This window comes from Bos indicus, chromosome 8, assembly GCF_029378745.1.
Source record: "Bos indicus isolate NIAB-ARS_2022 breed Sahiwal x Tharparkar chromosome 8, NIAB-ARS_B.indTharparkar_mat_pri_1.0, whole genome shotgun sequence".
Lineage (NCBI taxonomy): Eukaryota > Metazoa > Chordata > Mammalia > Artiodactyla > Bovidae > Bos > Bos indicus.
The window spans coordinates 1,719,616-1,743,639 of NC_091767.1; the positions used below are offsets into that span (position 1 = coordinate 1,719,616).

At 47.8% G+C, this 24,024-nt stretch overlaps 1 protein-coding gene and 1 long non-coding RNA gene across 5 annotated transcripts in view; one reads left to right on the forward strand and one right to left on the reverse strand.

Annotated features, from left to right (window-relative positions):
• MFAP3L (microfibril associated protein 3 like) overlaps positions 1-23,401 on the reverse strand; it is a 53,088-nt gene extending 29,687 nt beyond the window's left edge. Inside the window, exon 1 of one of the 2 annotated variants that reach the window (XM_070794362.1) lies at positions 23,145-23,401. The gene's annotated coding sequence lies outside the window, so the exon portion shown is untranslated. Of the gene's footprint in view, positions 1-22,654; positions 22,845-23,144 lie in introns of those variants that run through there. The other variant, XM_019965766.2, reaches the window with a different exon arrangement.
• A 64-nt stretch (positions 23,402-23,465) lies between these two features.
• LOC139184491 (uncharacterized) overlaps positions 23,466-24,024 on the forward strand; it is a 145,716-nt gene continuing 145,157 nt past the window's right edge. For 2 of the 3 annotated variants that reach the window (XR_011567980.1, XR_011567978.1), the window contains exon 1: positions 23,466-23,757. This is a non-coding gene — a long non-coding RNA (uncharacterized lncRNA). Of the gene's footprint in view, positions 23,777-24,024 lie in introns of all 3 variants that reach the window. The other variant, XR_011567979.1, reaches the window with a different exon arrangement.

The window sequence follows — 24,024 nt, forward strand, 5'->3', positions numbered from 1 at the left end:
CTGGCACGTGGGGAAATGGGTATGACGGTGATGGGTGGCTGAGTCACTAAGTCATGTCCGACTCTTGCAACCCATGTGCACTGGACCCCATGTGCACTGGTAGCCCCGTGCACTCAGGCTCCTCTGTCCACTGGATGCTCCAGGGAAGAGTACTGGAGCGCGGTGTCCTTTCTGCTTCCAGGGGATCTTCCACACCCAGGGATCGAACCTGTGTCTCTTGCATTGGCAGGCGAGATTTTTTTTTTTACCACTGAGCCACCAGGGAAGCCCCAGTTCAGTTCAGTTCAGTCGCTCAGTCGTGTCCAACTCTTTGCGACCCCATGAATCGCAGCACGCCAGGCCTCCCTGTCCATCACCAACTCCCAGAGTTCACCCAGACTCACGTCCATCGAGTCAGTGATGCCATCCAGCCATCTCATCCTCTGTCGTTCCCTTCTCCTCCTGCCCCCAATCCCTCCCAGCATGAGGGTCTTTTCCAGTGAGTCAACTCTTCGCATGAGGTGGCCCAAATTTTGGAGTTTCAGCTTTAGCATAATTCCTTCCAAACAAATCCCAGGGCTGATCTCCTTCAGAATGGAATGGTTGGATCTCCTTGCAGTCCAAGGGACTCTCAAGAGTCTTCTTCAACACCACAGTTCAAAGGCATCAATTCTTTGGCCCTCAGCCTTCTTCACAGTCCAACTCTCACATCCATATATGACCACAAGAAAAACCATAACCTTGACTAGACGAACCTTTGTTGGCAAAATTATGTCTGCTTTTAAATATGCTATCTAGGTTGGTCATAACTTTCCTTCCAAGGAGTAAGCGTCTTTTAATTTCATGGCTGCAATCACCACCTGTGGTGATTTTGGAGCCCCAAAAAATAAAGTCTGACACTGTTTCCACTGTTTCCCCATCTATTTCCCATGAAGTTATGGGACCAGATGCCATGATCTTCGTTTTCTGAATGTTGAGCTTTAAGCCAACTTTTTCACTCTCCACTTTCACCTTCATCAAGAGGCTTTTGAGTTCCTCTTCACTTTCTGCCGTAAGGGTGGTGTCATCTGCATATCTGAGGTTATTGATATTTCTCCCAGCAATCTTGATTCCAGCTTGTGTTTCTTCCAGTCCAGCATTTCTCATGATACACTCTGCATATAAATTAAATAAGCAGGGTGACAATATACAGCCTTGACGTACTCCTTTTCCTATTTGGAACCAGTCTGTTGTTCCATGTCCAGTTCTAACTGTTGCTTGCTGACCTGCATACAAATTTCTCAAGAGGCAGATCAGGTGGTCTGGTATTCCCATCTCTTTCAGAATTTTCTACAGTTTATTGTGATCTACACAGTCAAAGGCTTTGGCATAGTCAATAAAGCAGAAATAGATGTTTTTCTGGAACTCTCTTGCTTTTTCCATGATCCAGTGCATGTTGGCAATTTGATCTCTGGTTCCTCTGCCTTTTTTAAAACCAGCTTGAACATCAGGAAGTTCATGGTTCACATATTGCTGAAGCCTGGCTTGGAGAATTTTGAGCATTACTTTACTAGCCTGTGAGATGAGTGCAATTGTGTGGTAGTTTGAGCATTCTTTGGCATTGCCTTTCTTTGGGATTGGAATGAAAACTGACCTTTCCCAGTCCTGTGGCCACTGCTGAGTTTTCCAAATTTGCTGGTATATTGAGTGCAGCACTTTCACAGCATCATCTTTCAGGATTTGAAATAGCTCAACTGGAATTCCATCACCTCCACTAGCTTTGTTCATAGTGATGCTTTCTAAGACCCACTTGACTTCACATTCCAGGATGTCTGGCTCTAGGTCAGTGATCACACCATTGTGATTATCTGGGTCATGACCAACATTATACAAATTTGTACATCAAGGATGAGCTGCACACAGGTAATGAGGGAGTGACCCCCAGATGAGGTTGGCTGCTGCTGCTGCTAAGTCGTTTCAGTCATGTCCGACTCTGTGCGACCCCATAGACGGCAGCCCACCAGGCTCCCTCATCCCTGGGATTCTCCAGGCAAGAACACTGGAGTGGGTTGCCATTTCCTTCTCCAATGCATGAAAATTGAAAAGTGAAAGTGAAGTCGCTCAATCGTGTCTGACTCTTAGCGACCCCATGCACTGCAGCCTACCAGGCTCCTCCATCCATGGGATTTTCCAGGCAAGAGTACTGGGAGTGGGGTGCCATTGCCTTCTTCAGATGAGGTTGGCAAGGTCACTAAACAATTCAGAAGGAGCTAGAACAAAAAGGTCTCATTCTACACTATGAACTACACTGATGTTCAGGCCTCTACAGCATCGTACGCTTGGTTATTTTTCTGATACACAAAAGGCACCTAACTTTTCAAAAATGGATGTTTTAAATCACTGTTTTTCAAACCTAACAATGAATGAGAGGTGCCAAGATGTCATCTCTGTAATACTTAATTTTTTTAATGGATCCGGCATAAAAAGAAACCCTTCTTGGGTCTTCATTTTTTTCCACATGCTGTGCCTTTTCTGATTAAAAGTTAGAATCATCTTACTCCTCTGCCATCATCTTCCACTTTTCCATGGAGAGTGGCATGGAAGCACATACACTGCCATATGTAAAACAGAGCCAATGGCAATTTGCTGTATGACTCAGGGGACCCAAACTGGACCTACAGGGGTGGGAAAGGGTGGGAGGTGGGAGGGAGGTACCAGACCGAGGGGACACATGTATACCTATGGCTGATTCATTTTGATGTTTGACAGACAACAACAAAATTCTGTAAACCAATTATCCTTCAATTAAAAAACAAATAAATTTAAAATAAATAAATATTTTAAAAAGAGGAATAAAGTAGGAGTCATATAAAATAAAACTCATAAATATAATGTTTAGAAAAGGAGAAAGAGAAAAGGAACAGTATTAAAGGTTTTCCACTAGTGTTAGTTGCTCAGTCGTGTCCGACTCTTTGCGACCCCATGGACTGTCGCCTACCAGGCTCCTCTGTCCATGGGATTCTCCAGGCAAGAGTACTGGCGTGGGTTGCCATTCCCTTCTTTACGGGATCTTCACCTAAGACAATTGTCAGGCAAGATAAAAACAGGTCTATTGCATGTATCTGTTCACAGAACAAGAATGTTAGGTCTGGAAAACCCTGGGCGTCTCTTCTCAAAGGTTTTTTTGTTTTTGGTGGGGATTTCTGTTTGTTTTAGTTTTTTAACACAAGGTAATCATGATGGTGTGATCACTCACCTAGAGCCAGACATCCTGGAATGTGAAGTCAAGTGGGCCTTAGGGAGCATGACTGTGAACAAAGCTAGTGGAGGTGATGGAATTCCAGTTGAGCTATTTCAAATCCTGAAATATGCTGCTGTGAAAGTGCTGCACTCAATATGCCAGCAAATTTGGAAAACTCAGCAGTGGCCACAGGACTGGAAAAGGTCAATTTTCATTCCAATCCCAAAGAAAGGCAATGCCAAAGAATGCTCAAACTACCACACAATTGCACTCATCTCACAGGCTAGTAAAGTAATGCTCAAAATTCTCCAAGCCAGGCTTCAGCAATACGTGAACCGTGAACTTCCTGATGTTCAAGCCAAATTTAGAAAAGGCAGAGGAACCAGAGATCAAATTGCCAACATCCGCTGGATCATGGAAAAAGCAAGAGAGTTCCAGAAAAACATCTATTTCTGCTTTATTGACTACACCAAAGCCTTTGACTGTGTGGATCACAATAAACTGTGGAAAATTCTGAAAGAGATGGGAATACCAGACCACCTGATCTGCCTCTTGAGAAACCTATATGCAGGTCAGGAATCAAGAGTTAGAACTGGACATGGAACAACAGACTGGTTCCAAATAGGAAAAGGAGTACGTCAAGGCTGTATATTGTCACCCTGCTTATTTAACTTATATGCAGAGTACATCATGAGAAACATTGGGCTGGAAGAAGCACAAGCTGGAATCAAGATTGCCGGGAGAAATATCAATAACCTCAGATATGCAGATGATACCACCTTTATGGCAGAAAGTGAAGAGGAACTAAAAAGCCTCTTGATGAAAGTGAAAGAGGAGAGTGAAAAAGTTGGCTTAAAGCTCGACCTTCAGAAAATGAAGATCATGGCATCTGGTCCCATCACTTCATGGGAAATAGATGGGGAAACAGTGCAAACAGTGTCAGACTTTCTTTTTCTGGGCTCCAAAATCACCACAGATGGTGACTGCAGCCATGAAATTAAAAGACACTTACTCCTTGGAAGGAAAGTTATGACCAACCTAGATAGCATATTAAAAAGCAGAGATATTACTCTGTCAACAAAGGTCCATCTAGTCAAGGCTATGGTTTTTTCAGTGGTCATGTATGGATGTGAGAGTTGGACTGTGAAGAAAGCTGAGTGCCAAAGAATTGATGCTTTTGAACTATGGTGTTGGAGAAGACTCTTGAGAGTGCCTTGGACTGCAAGGAGATCCAACCAGTCCATTCTAAAGGAGACCAGTCAGTCCTGAATATTCATTGGAAGGACTGATGCTGATGCTGAAACTCCAATACTTTGGCCACCTCATGTGAAGAGCTGACTCATTGGAAAAGACCCTGATGCTGGGGGGGATTGGGGGCAGGAGGAGAAGGGAACGACAGAGGATGAGATGGCTGGATGGCATCACTGACTCGATGGACATGAGTTAGGGTAAACTCCAGGAGTTGGTGATGGACAGGGAGGCCTGGTGTCCTGGGATTCATGGGGTCGCAAAAAGTTGGACACGACTGAGCCATTGAACTGAACTGAATTGAAGACAGAGAGACGAAAGAAGGTAAGAGACTGCCTGGGGACACACAGTTTAGTGGCTTCAAACCAGGATAAAAAGCCATGCCCATATCAGATCTGATAACATATTAAAACCTCTTGGCTCCATAAAGGTAGTTTTTCATTGTTCTGGCAGCTGAGACAGACACTGAGGGCTGTTCTAATCACAAGAGTATCTTTCAGAAGAGTTTATTGATGTTTTGGCCTGTATTTTACATCTTTGAATTCTCATTTCAAATGATCAGGCTAAAACAGTTTGGGGCCCAATTAATGAAAATCATTACTTGATCAGAGAGATACTTCCTCAGAAATCTGACAGTCCAGGGAATAAACCAGACCTGGGGACTGAATACAAATGGGATCAACCACTGGTGAGGGGGTGCACTGTGCTGCCAAACCTGTTCCCGAAGCATGGCAGGAGGTGGACAGAAGGTGAGGATGCTGCGTTGGCATTCTTCTCTCACCTCGGACCCCGTGATGATCAGATCACTTATCAGACTTAAAGCTGGTACAGAAGCATCTTGAGCTGTTTCTCACTTTCTCCTCCTGTCTCTATCACTAGGCGTTTTCCCAGATTCTCCTTCTACTTATAAAAAAAAAACAAACCTGAAACTAAATTATGTCCTTTCAAAACATTCTTCCTATCCTTTGGAGAGTGTATATAGGGAGATTCGATCAAACGTCAGTTTGATCCCTGGGTGGGAAGATCTCCTGGAGAAGGAAATGGTAACCCACTCCAGTATTCTTGCCTGGAGAATGCCATGGACAGAGGAGCCTGGGGGGCAACAGTCCATGGGGTAGCACAGAGTCAGAGATGACTGAGCATGCACGCATGCTGCTATAGGGAGATTCAAATTTTCATTCGAGAGCAATTAATTTTCTCTTATTGGCTAATCTACAGCATAGCTTCAGCTGACCTTCCATCCTTCCTTGTTTAATTTCACTGTGAGTCCATTTTCAAGACACTCATGATGTACTTTGTAAATAAGCTCCTCCGTGCAAAGTGAGACCAGGCAGGAGCTGGGGCGCATCTGGGAGCCTAGACGTCTCCACAGGCCAGAACTGCCTTCCCGCCTGGAACAACAGGCAGAGGTGCCCACATTCAGGAGTGATGCGTGATGGATGTGCTGATCCTGAGCCCTGCCCACGAGTCCAGTGCTCTGCCTTGATAGAGGGGTAGCCTCCTCCCCCGACAGGCTGCATAAACCAGAGACCAATATTCTTAACCTGCTTCCTAAATATGATGTTCAGGCTTGAAGAGACTGTGCACTTAGATTTTCTCAGATTCTGGCATACATAGTAAACACTTAAGGCCGTGGCAGAGAAAGCCCCTTTCTCAACCAATCTGCCTGTACATGGACGACCTCCCACTGGTCAATGGTGATGCCCCGTGTGGACTGGGTGGGGGAGGGGGGTTTCTCCACTGACTGGGGTGCATGGCTGGTTATTTCTTCTCCAAACCCACCATCCTGTGACCACAACAAGCAGGGGTGTGGCTGTGCTGTGGAGGGAGGGAGCTGGGAGGTGTCAGTCTGCAGACGAAGGTCCTCCTGCAGGAAATTAAGCGGGACAGAACACCAGATTGCCAGCTGCCTCTGAGCTCTTCCTTTTGATAGACTACCTTACTGGTTTTCCAAATGGCTCAGTGGTAAAGAATCCGCCTGCAATGCAGGAGACACGCGTTCGATCCCTGGGTCGGAAAGATCCCCTGGAGAAGGGAATGGCTCCCCACTCCAGTATTCTTGCCTGGGAAATCCCATGGACAGAGGAGCCTGGTGGGCTACAGTCCATGGGGTAGGGCTGCAAAGGGTCATACACAAGTGAGTATACACACATACACACACCTTACAGGGCATCCACGCAGACCCTGCTTTCCTCCAAATTCCACCCATTTCTTAGGAATTCTAGGTAACTGTGCCCATTCTTTACCACAGATCTAAGTTTAAAACATAAATCGTGGCTTCCCTAGAGCTCAGCCATCAACATATACTTGTGGGAGAGGCAGGGCACTGCCCATGAGCCCCTGGACGTGGGCAGGGCCAAGGACTCAGGCCTGCGAGGTGAGTGAGGTTTATGGGACTCTGGTACGTACCTATGATTGAGGAAATGGCATTTATATTTCACAGAGTCGAAACCACCCCTCATTCCTGGTCTCCCTGGTGTCTGATTAGCGCCATTGAGAGTTACCGAAGAGGGACTGGATCACCTGGGGAGTCTTCCTTCATCAGAATAAAATCTCATCTATTTGAGAAAATATGCTTATAACTGCAGAGAGCAGTTAGAAAGCTTTTATTCTCCTTACCAGCCCCGCTGCCACAAAGTGGTCACATGAGTGCTCTTAACAGGCTCTCTCTAAGAACCAGGTCTTAACAAAGACAGAAGAGATGTTGTAATTCCAACTCTACTAGATTCAATTCTTGTTCACAGTATGAAAACAACATCCCTTATACTCATCCGGCATTTATGATTTATAAGACACACCCTCGGATACTACCTCTTAGAGCCTTGCCATGACCCTATGACATGGGAAGGACCGTGTAGATCTGTCTACACTGACAACGAAAGAGGTCAAGGCCAAGCTGCCCACTGTACAGGGAGGCCCCGAGGACCCTGTGGCCCTGGCTGGGGCTCCTGCCACCTGGCCACAGTGACTGGGGGTCAGAGGTCACGGCCAGGGCACACTGGGTAAATGCCACTAATGGCCAAACTGCCGTGACTGCCATTTTCAAATGGTGATTTTTAAATATTTTCATATTTTTTAAGTTATTGTTTTAAAATTTTGGATATAGAGCAATAATTTCCAAAATGCGTTTGAACCAGAATAACCTTCTAGCTGAGTTCAATGCATATATCTTAAGGTCAATCTTCCCTAAAGTTTAAGTGTGTTTCAATGTGACACTGTGGAAAATTATCTTCACAAAAATACCAGAAGAAAAGTCAAAAACGTGGATTTAGTGTTTTCCATCACAATAAACTGGAAAATTCTTACAGAGATGGGAATACCAGACCACCTTACCAGCGTCCTGAGAAACCTGTATGCAGGTCAAGAAGCAACAGTTGGAATCAGACATGGAACAACAGACTGGTTCCAGATTGGGAAAGGAGTACGTCAAGGCTGTATGTTGTCACCTTGCTTATTTAACTTATACGCAGAGTACAGAACGTGAAATGCCAGGCTGGATGAGGCATAAGCTGGAATCAAGATTGCCCAAAGAAATATCAATAGCCTCAGATATGCAGATGACACCACCCTTATGCCAGAAAGTGAAGAAGAACTACAGAGCCTCTTGATGAAGGTGAAAGAGGAGAGTGAAAAAGCTGGCTTAAAACTCAACATTAAAAAAACTAAAATCATGGAATCCAGTCCCATCACTTCATGGCAAATAGACAGGGAAAAAAATGGAAGCAGTGACAGACTTTATTTTCTTGGGCTCCAAGAAAATCTGCACCATCACTGCAGATGGTGACTGCACCCGTGAAATTAAAATATGCTTGTTCTTTGGAAGAAAAGCTATGACCAATCAATACAACATATTAAGAAGCAGAGATATTACTTTGCCAACAAAGGTTTTTTCAGTAGTCAAGTATGGATGTGAGAATTGGACCATAAAGAAGGCTGAGTGCCGAGGACCTGAGGCTTTCGAACCCTGGTGTTTGAGAAGACTCTTGAGAGTCCCTTGGATTGCAAGGAGATCCAACCAGTCCATCCTAAAGGAAATCAGTCCTGGGTGTTCATTGGAAGGACTGATGTTGAAGCTGAAACTCCAATATTTTGGCTACTTGCTGCGAAGAGCTGACTCATTTGAAAAGACCCTGATGCTGGGAAAGATTGAAGGTGGGAGGAGAAGGGACGACAGAGGATGAGATGGTTGGACGGCATCACTGACTCAATGGACGAGTGTGAGCAGGCTCTGGGAGTTGGTGAAGGACACAGAAGCCTGGTATTGCAGAGTCAGACACGACTGAGCAACTGAACAGCAACAATGCACTCTCTGAAGGAAGCTTTGCCTCTCTAGGCTCTAACGGGAGAAGGCCCTGCTAGGCTGAGCACACTCTCCAGGTGTTCTCGATGACTTGTCAGGTGGGCAGTTAGATTCCTCTCAGTGATAAAAACAATTAAGACTCAGTCATCTCAATCAACTGGAACTCAAAGTATTTAGGAGGCCCACTGTTATCAGTTCATACTGCTCTGGGGCTTAAGAAATTTCTTAAGACCAGATCTTTACACTCAAGGCACTTATATTCTTGGTGATACTTGTATACAGAGCAATACATAATTAAGTGCTAAACTGAGTAAATACTGCAGAAATTGAGAGAAAGACCAGCTGGAAAGGTCCCAGAATGTTCACTGGGGTTGGCCAGGACTTGAAGGGCAAGAAATGGAGACAGGAGAGTTTTCCAGCAGGAGCGATGGCTTGGTTTAGCCAGGAGGGCGTGGCCCACCCATTAAAAACAAACATCTTCCTCACAGTACATTTTAGCAGGACTCATGCAGCAAGAGCCAAGTCATTGGAAAAGACTCTGACACTGGGAAAGAGTGAGGGTAGGAGGAGAAGCAGACACAGAGGATGAGATGGTTGGATGGCATCACCAACTCAACTGACATGAGTTTGAGCAAATTCCCCGAGAAAGTCAAGGACAGAGATCCTGGCAAGCTGCAGTCCATGGGGTCACAAAGAGTCAGACACACTTAGCCACTGAATCAGCATCAACAACATGCAATGCATCTGCTGTGCATGCTCATCTTGAGAATGCCAGCATATCAAGGCGCTCCTTCAGTCCAGGGCTTCTTAGGAGCAATGATAAAGGATGAGGACAGAGATCCATTACTCCAGTGGAGGAAGAGGAGATAACCAGAACCCAGAGAAAGGAAGAGATGGACCCGCTACAAAGGCAGAAGGGTCAAGCCTACCAGAGGTCCTGGGGTCAGACATACAGGGGAAGAAGCCCAGCCCCCAGTAAAGCAGAGGATTAGTAATATTCAAGCATTTTCTGGAAATTAATTTCAAGTTCCTCAAAAGCATTTTAAAATGGATTTCAAAAGCCAGGTTATCTTTGGGATGTCTAATGAGAGCTAGACTCACTCAGAGACCAACACCTAGGGCTGTCCAAGCCCCGAAGGACAAAAACCTTCCTTCCACCCAGTCCAGGAACAGAAATCTATAGGATGAAACTAACAACAGCATCTGAGAAGCGAGAAAGCTCCACAGCTGCTGGAAGTTTAAGCCATTCCACGGCCATCCTGGGGTGTGCACACCCAGAGTGAAGACCTGGGTGAAGCTTGGAGCCAAACCCTATGGCCATCTTCACTCCAATGCCTTCTCCTGCTAAGGGCCAGAGAAAGTGGGCTCTTTACCTTTAGAAAGCATCACTACGAACAAAGCCAGTGGAGGTGATGGAATTCCAGTTGAGCTATTCCAAATCCTGAAAGATGATGCTGTGAAAGTGCTGTACTCAATATGCCAGCAAATCAGCAGTGGCCACAGGACTGGAAAAGGTCAGTTTTCATTCCAATCCCAAAGAAAGGCAATGCCAAAGAATGCTCAAACTACCACACAATTGCACTCATCTCACACACTAGTAAAGTAATGCTCAAAATTCTCCAAGCCAGGCTTCAGCAATATGTGAACCGTGAACTTCCAGATGTTCAAGCTGGTTTTAGAAAAGGCAGAGGAACCAGAGATCAAATTGCCAACATCCACTGGATCATGGAAAAAGCAAGAGAGTTCCAGAAAAATATCTATTTCTGCTTTATTGACTATGCCAAAGTCTTTGACTGTGTGGATTACAATAAACTGTGGAAAATTCTGAAAGAGATGGGAATACCAGACCACCTGATCTGCCTCTTGAGAAATTTGTATGCAGGTCAGCAAGCAACAGTTAGAACTGGACATGGAACAACAGACTGGTTCCAAATAGGAAAAGGAGTACATCAAGGCTATATATTGTCACCCTGTTTATTTAACTTATATGCAGAGTGCATCATGAGAAACGCGGGACTGGAAGAAACACAAGCTGGAATCAAGATTGTCGGGAGAAATATCAATAACCTCAGATATGCAGATGACACCACCCTTATGGCAGAAAGTGAAGAGGAACTAAAAAGCCTCTTGATGAAGGTGAAAGTGGGGAGTGAAAAAGTTGGCTTAAAGCTCAACATTCAGAAAATGAAGATCATGGCATCCGGTCCCGTCACTTAATGGGAAATAGATGGGGAAACAGTGGAAACAGTGGCAGACTTTCTTTTTCTGGGCTCCAAAATCACTGCAGATGGTGACTGCAGCCATGAAATTAAAAGACACTTACTCCTTGGAAGGAAAGTTATGACCAACCTAGATAGCATATCTAGAAGCAGAGACATTACTTTGCCAACAAAGGTTCGTCTAGTCAAGGTTATGGTTTTTCCTGTGGTCATGTATGGATGTGAGAGTTGAGCTGTGAAGAAGGCTGAGCGCCGAAATTGATGCTTTTGAACTGTGGTGTTGGAGAAGACTCTTGAGAGTCCCTTGGACTGCAAGGAGATCCAACCAGTCCATTCTGAAGGAGATCAGCCCTGGGATTTCTTTGGAAGGAACGATGCTAAAGCTGAAACTCCAGTACTTTGGCCACCTCATGCGAAGAGTTGACTCATTGGAAAAGATTCTGATGCTGGGAGGGATTGGGGGCAAGAGGAGAAGGGGACGACAGAGGATGAGATGGCTGGATGGCATCACTGACTTGATGGACATAAGTCTGAGTGAACTCCAGGAGTTGGTGATGGACAGGGAGGCCTGGCATGCTGCGATTCATGGGGTCGCAAAGAGTCAGACATGACTGAGCGACTGACCTGATCTGATCTGATCTGATTACCTTTAAGAAAGCACAACTACCCCTTTAGAGTAGACAAAGGAGTCAGTGGGCCAACGTGGGATGGTCCCCACTGCCACAAATGTCACAGAGCTCTTGGCACATTCAAGAAAGTAGGGGGAAAGTGTTAATCAGAGGGAGAAACACTTAAATCAGGCACAGCCCTGGACACAGCAGCCATGTGGGCAGAAGGGAGAAGAGGCATCATAACTCCTGCGTGGTTGGAGCATCTGTTAGCTGTGTGACGACCCCTTCCAGAGGGACTGAGGGCAGAGAGACTGTCCACCACAATGTTTAACCAGAGAGATGGAAGCGGCAGGCGGGAGGGGGAGGTGGGGGCAGGAAAGCCCAGGTTAGTGTTAGCTGCTCAGTCATGTCTCTTTGTGACCCTGTGGACTGTAGCCCACCAGGCTCCTCTGTAAAGGGACAGGCATGGAAATAATCATGTCCCATCTCTTAGAGGAGACTTACTGCTTTAAGGAGCCCCAGTCTGCTACCTCCAGCTCTGTCAGTGGGTACCGACTCCAATTCTTTGATTTTTTTTTTTTTAAGGAGCAAACGATTCCCTTACACTTTTCCTCAAACCATCAACCACCTCAAATCCTCAATGGAAGGAAAGGGTTGGGACACTATTTAAACATCTGCCCAGCAAGCCTCCTCTTTCCCACTGATGACAAAGAAGCAACTTCAGCCAAGTGTCTAACAGAGCACAGAGCTCAGTCGTTTCAGTCATGTCCAACTCTCTGCGACCCAATGGGCTGCAGCCTGCCAGACTCTGTCCATGGGATGCTCCAGGCAAGAATACTGGAGTGGGTTGGCATTTCCTTTTCCCAGTTTCTAAAAGAGTCACCTTCTAAATCCAGAATTAGGAATTCTACCCACACTGATTTCCTTTTAGTCTCCCTGGAAAGCCCCAGACTTCTGACCAGAAGCTGGATAATCGGTTCAGTTCAGTACAGTTGCTCAGTCCTGTCTGAATCTTTGCAATCCCATGGACCACAGCACGTCAGGCCTCCCTGTCCATCACCAACTCCCAGAGTTTACTCAAACTCATGTCATTGAGTCCATAATGCCATCCAACCATCTCATCCTCTGTCATCCCCTTCTCTTCCTGCCTTCAATCTTTTCCAGCATCAGGGTCTTTTCCAATGAGTCACTTCTTCACATCAGGTGGCCAGAGTATTGGAGTTTCAGCTTCAACATCAGTCCTTCCAATGAATATTCAGGACTGATTTCCTTCAGGATGGACTGGTTGCATCTCCTTGCTGACCACAGGACTCTCAAGAGTCTTCTCCAACACCACAGTTCAAAAGTATCAATTTTTTGGTGCTCAGCTTTCTTTATAGTCCAACTCTCACATCCATACCTGACTCTGGAAAAACCATAGCTTTGACTAGATGGACCTTTGTTGGCAAAGTAATGTCTCTGCTTTTGAATATGCTATCTAGGTTGGTCATAACTTTTCTTCCAAGGAGTAAGCGTCTTTTAATTTCATGGCTGCGGTCACCATCTGTGGTGATTTTGGAGCCTCCCAAAATAAAGTCTGTCACTGTTTCCAGTGTTTCCCCATCTATTTGCCATGAAGTGATGGGACTGGATGCTATGATCTTAGTTTCCTGAGTGTTGAGTTTTAAGCCAACCTTTTCACTCTCCTCTTTCACTTGCATCAAGAGGCTCTTTAGTTCTTTTTAGCTTTCTGCCATAAGGGTTGTATCATCTGCATGTATGAGGTTATTGATATTTCTCCTGGAAATCTTGATTCCAGTTTGTGCTTCATCCAGTCCAGCATTTCTCATGATGTACTGTGCATGTTGGGGGCCAGACTGAGGTACTCCGCCCATGGCAAAGGTCATGAGGACGGAGGCTTGACATACGCAAAGGCAGGATCGAGCCTCAGGAGTCCCCCTGGAAATCCTTGAGCATCTACCCCCGTAACCGGAGCCCGCCTACTTTACTACTTTGTGCTCACCTACACCTCTGACTTTATGGGGGGCTGTCCCCCACCACCTCTTTCAGAGAAGGAGTTAACTTAGAGCTCCAGTTAATAATAATTCCTGGGTGTGATAAGAGTGTTTTAACCTACAAACTCCTCTGAAGGTTCTCTGGCCTGCCTGACAGGCTTGTCCAGCCACATGTGATCGCTCACAGCCTCCCAACCGTGAGAGGCACAAGATGCTTTAAACCTTCTAAAAACAGGTTCCTTAGAAAAGTTAGAAAACTATTAGTATAAGTATAATGGGCTGATTAGAAATTGTGTTGGTGAAGGGTTTTTCATTTGTTGAGCCAATGTTTGTTGCTAAGTCTCCATATCCCCTGCCCTTACACACATTAATGAATATATAGAAGAAATAAGTATTAACCTTTGATATTAATCACGTTAGACCTTAGGCTAAGTAAATTCTTTCCTTAACTAAAACCCACTATACCCTCACCCTGTAGGAATGTAACTTTATTTGGGTGGCGTCTGTTTTGAGAATAATCACCCCTGGAGAAATAAGTGTCCTGGTTGACTGACCGCTGTCACAAGGAGAGGGTCATAAATTGTCAGCAGGCCCCCTGGCCAGAAGATGATGTAACACCCCTAAGACCTCTGTATACATTTGTATGAAGCACCTGACTTTGATAAAAGTCAGGACTGCTGACCCCGCGTGACTTTTGCGTAACATCTCAGTGTATAAAAGTAGACCATGGAAAATAAAGAATTGGGATCAGTTTCTCAAAATACTGGTCTCCCCATGTCTCTCTCTCTCTCACTCTGGCTGAGTCTCCATCTGGAGCACGGAACCCACCATGCTTACTAATTATGCCTGGGCTTCTAGGATCCGACCGGGGAGGCCTCAGTGTCTCCTCTCCTTCGGGAGAACTGAAGGACACCTGCGGCCTACGTAAGTGGTGCAAACTTCTTGTCTTGAAGTTTTATTGGTCTCCCGCGTAAACCAAGCTACTCAGCCTCTTTTCTCCACTGAATTTTCCTACTGAGCTATCCTCATCCTATTACTCTTTATATCTTTGATAAAATATTTAAATAAATAGGTCGCCGACGCCATCCCCGCTTCGAATACCCTGGATCAGCCAGGGCTGGACCCCGGCATGTGCATATAAATTAAATAAGCAGGGTGACAATAGACAGCCTTGATGTAACTCCTTTCCCAATTTGAAACCAGTCTGTTGTTCCATGTCCAGTTCTAAGTGTTGTTTCTTGACCTGCATACAGATTTCTCAGGAGGCATGTAAGGTGGTCTGGTATTCCCATCTCTTTCAGAATTTTCCATAGTTTGTGGTGATCCACACAGTCAAAGGCTTTCGTGTAGTCAATAAAGCAGAAGTAGATGTTTTTCTGGAACTCTCTTGCTTTTTCAATGATCCAACGGATGTTGGCAATTTGATCTCTGGTTCCTCTGCCTTTTCTAAATCTAGCTTGAACATCTGGAAGTTCACTGTTCACATACTGTTGAAGCCTAGCTTGGAGAATTTTGAACATTACTTTGCTAGTGTGTGAGATGAATGCAATTGTGCAGGAGTTTGAGCATTCTTTGGCATTGGAATGAAAACTGACCAACCAAGCTGGATAATCACCAGAGAATTAATCCCTTCTTTCTTTCTCCCTTGCCTGGCTTAGGAAGTCTGTACCCTGCAGTAATGCAGTTCTGACTACAGCCCTGGGGCTTCCCTGGTGGCTCAAATGGTAAACAATCTGCTTATAATGCAGGAGACCATGATTCCATCTCTGGGTGTGACGATGCCCTGGAGAAGGGAATGGCAACCCACTCCAGTATTCTCGCCTGGAGATTCCCAGGGACAGAGGAGCCTGGTGGGCTCCAGTCCCATGGGGCTGTGAAGAGTGGGACATGACTGAGCGACACTAACTAACCTGGGCTTTCCTGCTCTGCTCCCATCAGCTTCAGTTCCGTCTGGTTAAACCAGTCTCGTGGCCCATAATCCCTCTAGAAGCAGCTGCACACACCTGACAGATGCGCCTCCTCCCTCCTCCTGGTTTAAGCGCTCACTCCTGACTAGCACTGCCTGATGGATCCCGTCCTGCCGGCCTGCCTGCAGTCCACACACTGAGGGGCTGCTGAAGCGGGCTGACTCTGAGAGATCCGATTCAGACATCCTCCAGGTCCTCATCCCGCCACTAGTATAAAACTGAAGTCCATGGCAGGACACACAGGATCCTCCATTCGGACTCCTGCCTGCCAGCCTCTATAGCCTTGTTCAGAGCTCTCTCAGCACCCATGTCCTCTAGACGTGCTGCCTTCCACAGTCTCACACACCTGGAACCCCCTACTCAGCCCTCAAGTCTCGGTTCAAAGCCAACCAGGACTTCCCAGATAGCCCCAGACACTCCTCTACTCACTGAGCTTCACCCAGAACCTCACAGTTGCACTGCAATCATCTTTGTGCACAGCTGTCCTTCCCCTCGATTATAAGCTCTCAGGTTATCAATATTTGCTGAGATGAATCAGTGAATGGATGAGATAGGCTTATCTGAAGGCAGAGATTTGGGGACACTGGCGTGTGGGTGACTGGTATGGTCATGGAGAAAAATAGATCACCCAGAAGGAACAAAATGGACCTCATGACGAGAGGAGTAAGGTTAGTGAAGTGAAGTCGCTCAGTCGTGTCCGACTCTTTGCAACCCCATGGACTACCAGGCTACCAGGCTCCTCTGTCCATGGGGTTTTCCAGGCAATAGCACTGGAGTGGATTGCCATTTCCTTCTCCAGGGGATCTTCCTGACCCAGGGATCGAACCCAGGTCTCCTGCATTGTAGACAGACGCTTTACCATCTGAGCCACCAGGGAAGTGTTAGAAACCAGCAAAGGAAAGATAAACCCTTAGAGAATGACAAACCTGTATCCCAGAGCCTAAGGGAGAGGAGTGTCAAGACAGAACAGCTTATACTGAGCTTGTCCTGCGCAGTGTAAAATAATAGTTAGTGCATTTTTATACTCAATTAAGGAAGTCCAGGTATAAACCTTACAAAGTTATGCAGATGGAAGCTAAACTGTAGATTCACAGCTGTGTTTCCATTAAGGTAAGTTTCGATCACGTCTCAGTGTTGGTCCTAGGATTGGATTTTGTCAGCACAGGGCTTCCTTTGCCATGTTGTTGGAAAAATCTGTTCTCCCTTACTAATTTTTCTACATGCAGTTCCGTTTCAACTTGGAGCTACTCTTGTCACACCTAAGGTAGAAGATTTCTTCAGATTTGGTTTTCCAGACACACAGAGATGTAAATTTACCCCAATTACAGGTTTTTACAGGACCGATATTAAGCCCTTGTACGTGAAAGAGACTGTACATAAAAGAGACTGGAAAGAATGATTGGATTTCTTAACATTTAAATCCGTAAGTTAGGGTGCCTGGTATGATAACTGTCACTTGCTCCCCAGCAAATGCAGAGCCTACAGAAACACTGCTGATGGGGGTAGCAGTTTCTCAGTGGAGTCCCTATGAGCCCATGACATGACAGACAGCTCCTGCCCACTGGTCAGAGTTGGCCCAGTGACCTGGCATCGCCTCAAGGTAGCACGTTCAACCTGACTTGCCCACAGACTCATGTCTTCATGTCTGCTGTGCTCCGTGTGTATTCAGAAGAGCAGCTGTCTGTTGGGAGGACAGTGACAGGAAGCTCAGTCTGGCGCTCTGTGACGCACTAGAGGGGTGGAGCGGGGAGGGGAGGCTCAGGAGGGAGTGGATGTATTAATATGTATCATTATGGCTGATTTGCATTGTTGTAAGCAGAGACACAACACTGTAAAAATTAAATAACAAAATAAGCTACAAGGATATACTGTAAAATATGGGAACACAATCAAATTTTACAATAACTACAGATGAAGCACAACCTTTAAAAAAGTGTGAATCATTGTACTGTATACCTGTAATTTATATAATAGTGTACAACTATGCTGCTGCTGCTGCTAAGTCACTTCAGTCGTGTCCGACTCTGTGCGACCCCATAGACAGCCTCCTACCAGGCTCCTCTGTTTCTGGGATTCTCCAGGCAAGAACACTGGAGTGGGTTGCCATTTCCTTCTCCAATGCATGAAAAGTGAAAAGTGAAAGTGAAGTCGCTCAGTCGTGTCCGACTCTTAGCGACCTCACGGACTGTAGCCCACCAGGCTCCTCCGTCCATGGGATTTTCCAGGCAAGAGTACTGAGTGGGGTGCCATAGTGTACAACTATACTTTAATAAAAAAGAGGACAACGAACAGAAACAAAATAGTCAAAATGTGACCACTCCACTGCTTTACTGTCTCCGTTCTTCCTGTACTAATGAATTGTGAATGCAAGTTTTCTTAAGCTCTTTTTTAAAATTAGTTCTTTGGCTGCATTGGGTCTTAGCTGCAGCCCATGGCATCTTCCATCTTGTGTGCTGCACTCGGGATCTTTAGTTGGAGCATGTGGACTCTCAGCTGCAACGTGTGGGATCTAGTTCCCTGGACAAGAGAGTGAAGCTAAGGCCCTCCCACGTTGGGAGCAAGGAGTCTCACCCACTGGACCACCACGGAAGTCCTATTTTAAGCTGTTAATTTCACACATGCATACTAAGACCATTTCAGATTAAAGAGGAGAACTGAGTTATACAACACACTGGTTCCAGATTCCCCACTGCCACGGATGACCTCCGGTTACACACCCTTTGTCGAACTGCCCTGTGAATCCTGGGGTTTAGGAAGATAAAATGGCAGCAGTTTGTCTGTCACAGGCTCCTGTTTCAAAGTCCTTAGGTGATGTCCCATATTTATCAAGAATATGATGAAATCCAAACTCCTCTGCCCCAGCTCCCGATCCCATCACACCAGACCTTTCCTCGTGTACGGTCAGATGACCTTTCTTGGGCTCCCTCCTAAGGCACCAAGTCACAAACCTAGTGACTTAGAACACACCCCTGTTATCTTTCGATCCTGCAGGTGAAAAGTTCCACATGGTCAGGACGGGCTAAGCAAGGAACTGGCAGGGGGTGGGGGAGGGACATCCGTGTCCTCACCTTCACCAGCTTCCATAGGCTGTCCCGCCCCCACCTCCCTCCTCGTTCCCTGGCCCTTCCATCTTCAAGGGCAGCAATGGCCAGCGAGTCTTCCTCACACGCATCTGACACTGAGTGGGCTTCCCTGGTGGCTCAGCAGTAAAGAAGCTGTCTGAAATACAGGAGATGTAGGAGACTCAGGTTCAGTCCCTGGGTTGGGAAGATCCCTGGAGAAGGGAATGGCAACCCACTCCAGTATTCTTGCCTGGGAAATCCCATGGACAGAAGAGCCTGGTGGGCTCCAGTCCATGGTGAAGTCTCTCAGTCGTGTCTGACTCTTTGCGACCCTGTGGACTGTAGCCCACCAGGCTCCTCTGTCCATGGGATTCTCCAGGCAAGAATACTGAAGTGGGATGCCATTTCCTTCTTCAGGGGATCTTCCCGACCCAGGGATTGAACCTGGGTCTTCTGCATTGAAGGCAGACGCTTCACCCTCTGAGCCACCAGGTCCATGCGGTCGCAAAAAAGTCAAACGTGACTGAGCATGCACACACACACACACACACACTCTGCTTCTCTCTTCCACTTGTAAGCACACTTGTGATGACATGGGGCCCACTGGATAACTCAGAACAATGTCTCCATCTCCAGACCCTCCATCTAATCACACCTGCAAAGTCCAGAAGTGGACATCTTGGGCAGGGAGGGAGGGCATTGGCTTAACTACCATCATGGTGGTCTGTCTGTCTGGAGAGCCCACTTCCGGCCAGAAGACGCCTATCCAATTCCTCAGGCATTCCTATTATTATCACTATTATCATGAAGCCTCCTCCCCTCCACCCCAAGGGCCTCCTTCCTGCACATTTTCCGTTCCTGGTTCAGATGCCTCTTGGGCAGCACTTACCTTGTTATTTGTGCTCAAGCCTGTCTCTCTGACTAGATTGTGAATCACCATGTCTTACTCACTTCTGCAGCCTTAGGGGCTTGACTATAAAGATGGTGGGGAGAAAAAATGAATGTGATGTTTTAAAGAGTAAAGACCTCAGGTAGAGGCAAGACCAATAAACACACAGGGCTTCTGTGCTGAGTATAACTTAGAAACTAGTTCTGACAGCTCTTCACTGGTCCTTATCACATCATCAACCAAGCCCTTTAATCCTTTAACTATTCCAGGGAGGTTTTCCAGCAAACTTAAAATCAACCATTTGCATCTAAGGCTGTTTCTAACTTTATAATTTTATTTATTTATTTTTTGGCTGTGGTGGATCTTCATTGCTGCACAAGCTTTTCTCTAGTTGCAGCGAACAGGCTTCTCATTGCAGAGGTTTCTCATGTTGCAAAGCACAGGCTCTAGGGCACATGGGTTTCAGCAGTTGTGGAGCACAGGCTCAGGTGCCGCACAGCACGTGTGATTCTCCCAGATCAGGGATCGAACTTGTGTCTCCTGCAAGCCACGTGTGATTCTCCCAGATCAGGGATCAAACTCATGTCTCCTGCAAGCCACGTGTGATTCTCCCAGATCAGGGATCAAACTCGTGTCTCCTCCAAGGCACGTGTAATTCTCCCAGATCAGGGATCGAACTCGTGTCTCCTCCAAGGCACGTGTGATTCTCCCAGATCAGGGATCGAACTCGTGTCTCCTGCAAGGCACGTGTGATTCTCCCAGATCAGGGATCGAACTCGTGTCTCCTGCAAGGCACGTGTGATTCTCCCAGATCAGGGATCGAACTCGTGTCTCCTCCAAGGCACGTGTGATTCTCCCAGATCAGGGATCGAACTCGTGTCTCCTGCAAGGCACGTGTGATTCTCCCAGATCAGGGATCAAACTCGTGTCTCCTGCACTGGCAAGCAGATTCTTTACCAGTGAGCTACCAGGGAAGCCCTTCTCTAACTTTTCTGTGATTTGCCATAGATCACAAAGTTCTGTCAAATGTCCTCCTGGGCTTGGCTAGAAAAGGGCGAGCCACACACCAAATGCTTGGTTAGATGCTGCATTGGGGAATTATTATCTGCACTATTTCTGCCCAAGGAGAAGGAAATGGCAACCCACTCCAGTATTCTTGCCTGAGAAATCCCATGGACAGAGAAGGAGCCTGGGGAACTACAGTCCACAGGGTCACAGAGTCAGACACAAGTTAGTGACTGGGCACATGCACTACTTCTGAATTCTAAGAAATGATTCTTGACCAAATCTGACTACTGTGTTGTGGGTTAAAAGCAACTTCGCCACAATAATTATTTGGTATTAGGAAGCAGCCTGAGAACACGAGTCCCATCATACCAGGTAAGCTTTACATGTATGTAATATACACAGGAGATTTTGAACTGGATGTACTTCTACAGAAAGGGGAAGCACATTTTCTCAATATCTGACTTGGTTCTTTCTCAAACTTCTAAAATTTTCTACAAACACATTAAGAAAAATGTTTAGGAGCAATGAACACCACCAACCAAACTTTTTGACTAAAATGAAGAATTGCAGGTCTAATTTGCAGAAAGAGTCAGCATGTTGCTGTTCTTGTGGTCTGGACACTTGCAACCTGTTTTCCCATTTTTCCCATTCCATGCCATGAAGCAAGTAATTCAATGTCAACTTGCTATGGAGTCAAATGCTCTTGTTATTAAATCTCAGTCACCTACAGGCAGGGCACACAGCCCGCATGGGGAAATGGTTTAGAGCATCTGGAATGAGAGCTGGCACCATCTCACCCACGAACAAACATTAAAAGCTATTCACAACCAATGAAAAGCAAATGCACCTCAAAAGTCTACTAGAATCTATAAAGAGCACAAAGCAGATGTTTTGGAACACGCTTAATAAATAAAACAACTGTATCCACTAAGTGGTGCTTTTGGCCACCAGCTTGAGAATCAGAACTTTAGTTAGAGGCAGAACTATTCCCCACTGGAATAAGGATTGTTTTCCTTGCTCCCGAAATCCAGTAACCATAAGGGTAGTAATGGTGCCAAATGTTTCAAGAACCAGCAAAAACTGTGGTGGGACCTACAAACTGCATTTGTCATGAAAATTATAAGCCCAGTAGAACTACATTGTTCTAACTTACTCCTTTCTGAAAACATTTTTTCCCCCATCTTCCATTTCATCCTGAACAATTTTACTATGTTCAGCATAGTAGCAACTGAGAAAACATGTTTCATTTAGAAACAAAAGTGAGAAAACTTTATAAAAAAAAAACACTGTGCTTCTGCCACACTACCGGTATTTCCAAGTTCTTATACGTATAAAATACCGCACAATAAAGATGGCTACAGTAACCCAACTTCTGAAAAACAATGACAATTCAACCATAACAGATTATTTTCTACACTGTGAGCAGATAGTGCGCACCTACAAACATTTTGTTTTTCCTTTTTGCTAGTTTTCTTTATAAATCTTGCAGGCTCAAGTTTTTCTCTTTTTTTGGACTGGAAGGCGGGTTAATGGTCGAGCTTAAAATAAATCGGCTTTGCAATTACTCTGTTTTTTAAGCCTATGAAGCACGTTTTCCCATTCCACGCCATGAAGCAATTCGATGTCAACTTGCTATGGAGTCAAATGCGACAAACTCCGGGAGCTCCAGCGGAGGCGGCGGCTCCCTGAGCGCATAGCTCCTCGCTTTCCTGCGGCAGCAGGATGCGCCGCCAGCACTCGGGGCCTGCGGGGCGCAGGACAGTGCACACCCCCCATCCCGGTCACTAAGGTCCGGTGACCCGGGCAGCCGGAATCGGCGAAGGCCCCACCGTGGCTTGACGTCCCCTTTCCTCCGAGACCTGCCGGCTCCTCGGCTGCGCGCGGTGCACACCGTGCTCCTCGCCATGGGAGGGCTACGACACGAGCCTGGGACGCGATGTCCCCACACCACTGCTCTGGGATCCCGCAACATCTTGCGACCCTGGAGCCCACTGCGGGGACCCGGGCGCCTCCCAGAGCGCAGCCCCAGCCGCGGGCTCCTCCAGCCCCAGCACCCCAAAGTTGGGCGGCCGCTACCGCGGCGACTCGGCCACCACGCGGTGCAGGGCTCCCCACCGCCCGCGCCCCGCCCGCCGGCGCCCAGCTAACCCGGCTAACCTGACGCCGCCTCGCCACTCCGGCGGCTGCCGTGCGCTCCTCGCCATGGCCAGCCCGGGAGCCGCGCCGTGTCGACGCCCGCAGCCTCTCGGCGGCTGTCCCTGCCCCCGCGCCGGCTGATGTGCGGGCTGCGGAGCCTCCCGGAGCCCAGCCTCCCAGAGCAGAGCGGAGCGGAGCGGAGCCCAGCGGCCGGGCGGAGCATGCCCAGTGCGCGCGCCGCGGCGCCGCCGGGTCTTCGCTGCAGCGCGGCGGGGCGGGGCGACCGGCGGGGCTGGGGGCGGTGGGCAGGCCCGCGGGGGAGGGACCAGGGCTGGGAGGTGGGGCGTGGCCCCTAGGTCCTAGCGGACCCGCGGCGGGACCCCGCGCCCGGCCGTCCCGGTCCAGTGCCGGCTCCGTGCGGCCTTGGCAGTCCCGGGGGAGTCCCGGGCTCCCGCCCTCAAGGCTGGGGACCCGCGTTGGACACGCGACGCTGCACCGCTCCTGCACCTACCCTTGCAGGGACCCTGTGCGGCCGCGAGGAGCCGCAGGAGCGGGACGTCAACCGGCGGCTTCTGAGCCGGAGCTCGGGATTCTAGACCTCCTTCTAGACTACTTGTAGTTTCTAAGTTTTCTTTAGTGACCACTGCTGGGCTTTTTCAGTAAGAAAGACAGATTTTCCAAGGCGCCTGCAGAAGTTGAGCGGCCCGGCCTCGCTCTGCAAGCTCGCCTCTTTGCAGACCCGCCGGACCCCGAGATGCGGGGACCCGGACCAGGCTCCTTCTAGGGCCGCCCCCGCCGCGGCGGCCACGCCCAGACACGCCCACATCAGCTTCCCGGGTCCCGCCCCCAGGGCTGCGGCGAAAACCCGGCGCGGCGGACTTTTCGCCGCGCCGCGGGGGCCGACGTTCGCCGGGCTGGAGCCCCACGAGGGCAGGCTGACCCTGCTCGGCTCTCCCCACGCCGCTCTCTCCCCGTCCCCTGTGAGCCTCGCGGGCGAGCGTCCCGACCCCCGCCGCGGCCCGGCCGCAGAAGCGGGTCAGGACCCGACTGAGCATGCTCGCCCGCTCGCCGCCGCGTCTGGACGCAGCCGGGCCTCTGGATCCGGCCGCACAGGGGCGGCGCAGGTGCGCGGTCCGGGCGCAGGTGCGCGGGAAGCGGCCGCGCCGGGCGTGGAGGGGGTCTGGCTCACGGGCGAGTGGACCTAGAAACCCTATTTTAACATTACTTTCATGACCTCAGGAACTTTCGGCTGGTTTTTTCTTTCAAGAAGCCTGAACCCTTCATTCCCGTCTCCAGGGTAGGAAGCATCTTTGACAACCACACGAGGACACGACATTGTCATCTGGTTTTTCAAACATTAAGGCCTTGTCCTCACTCTCAGGTCATTTTGC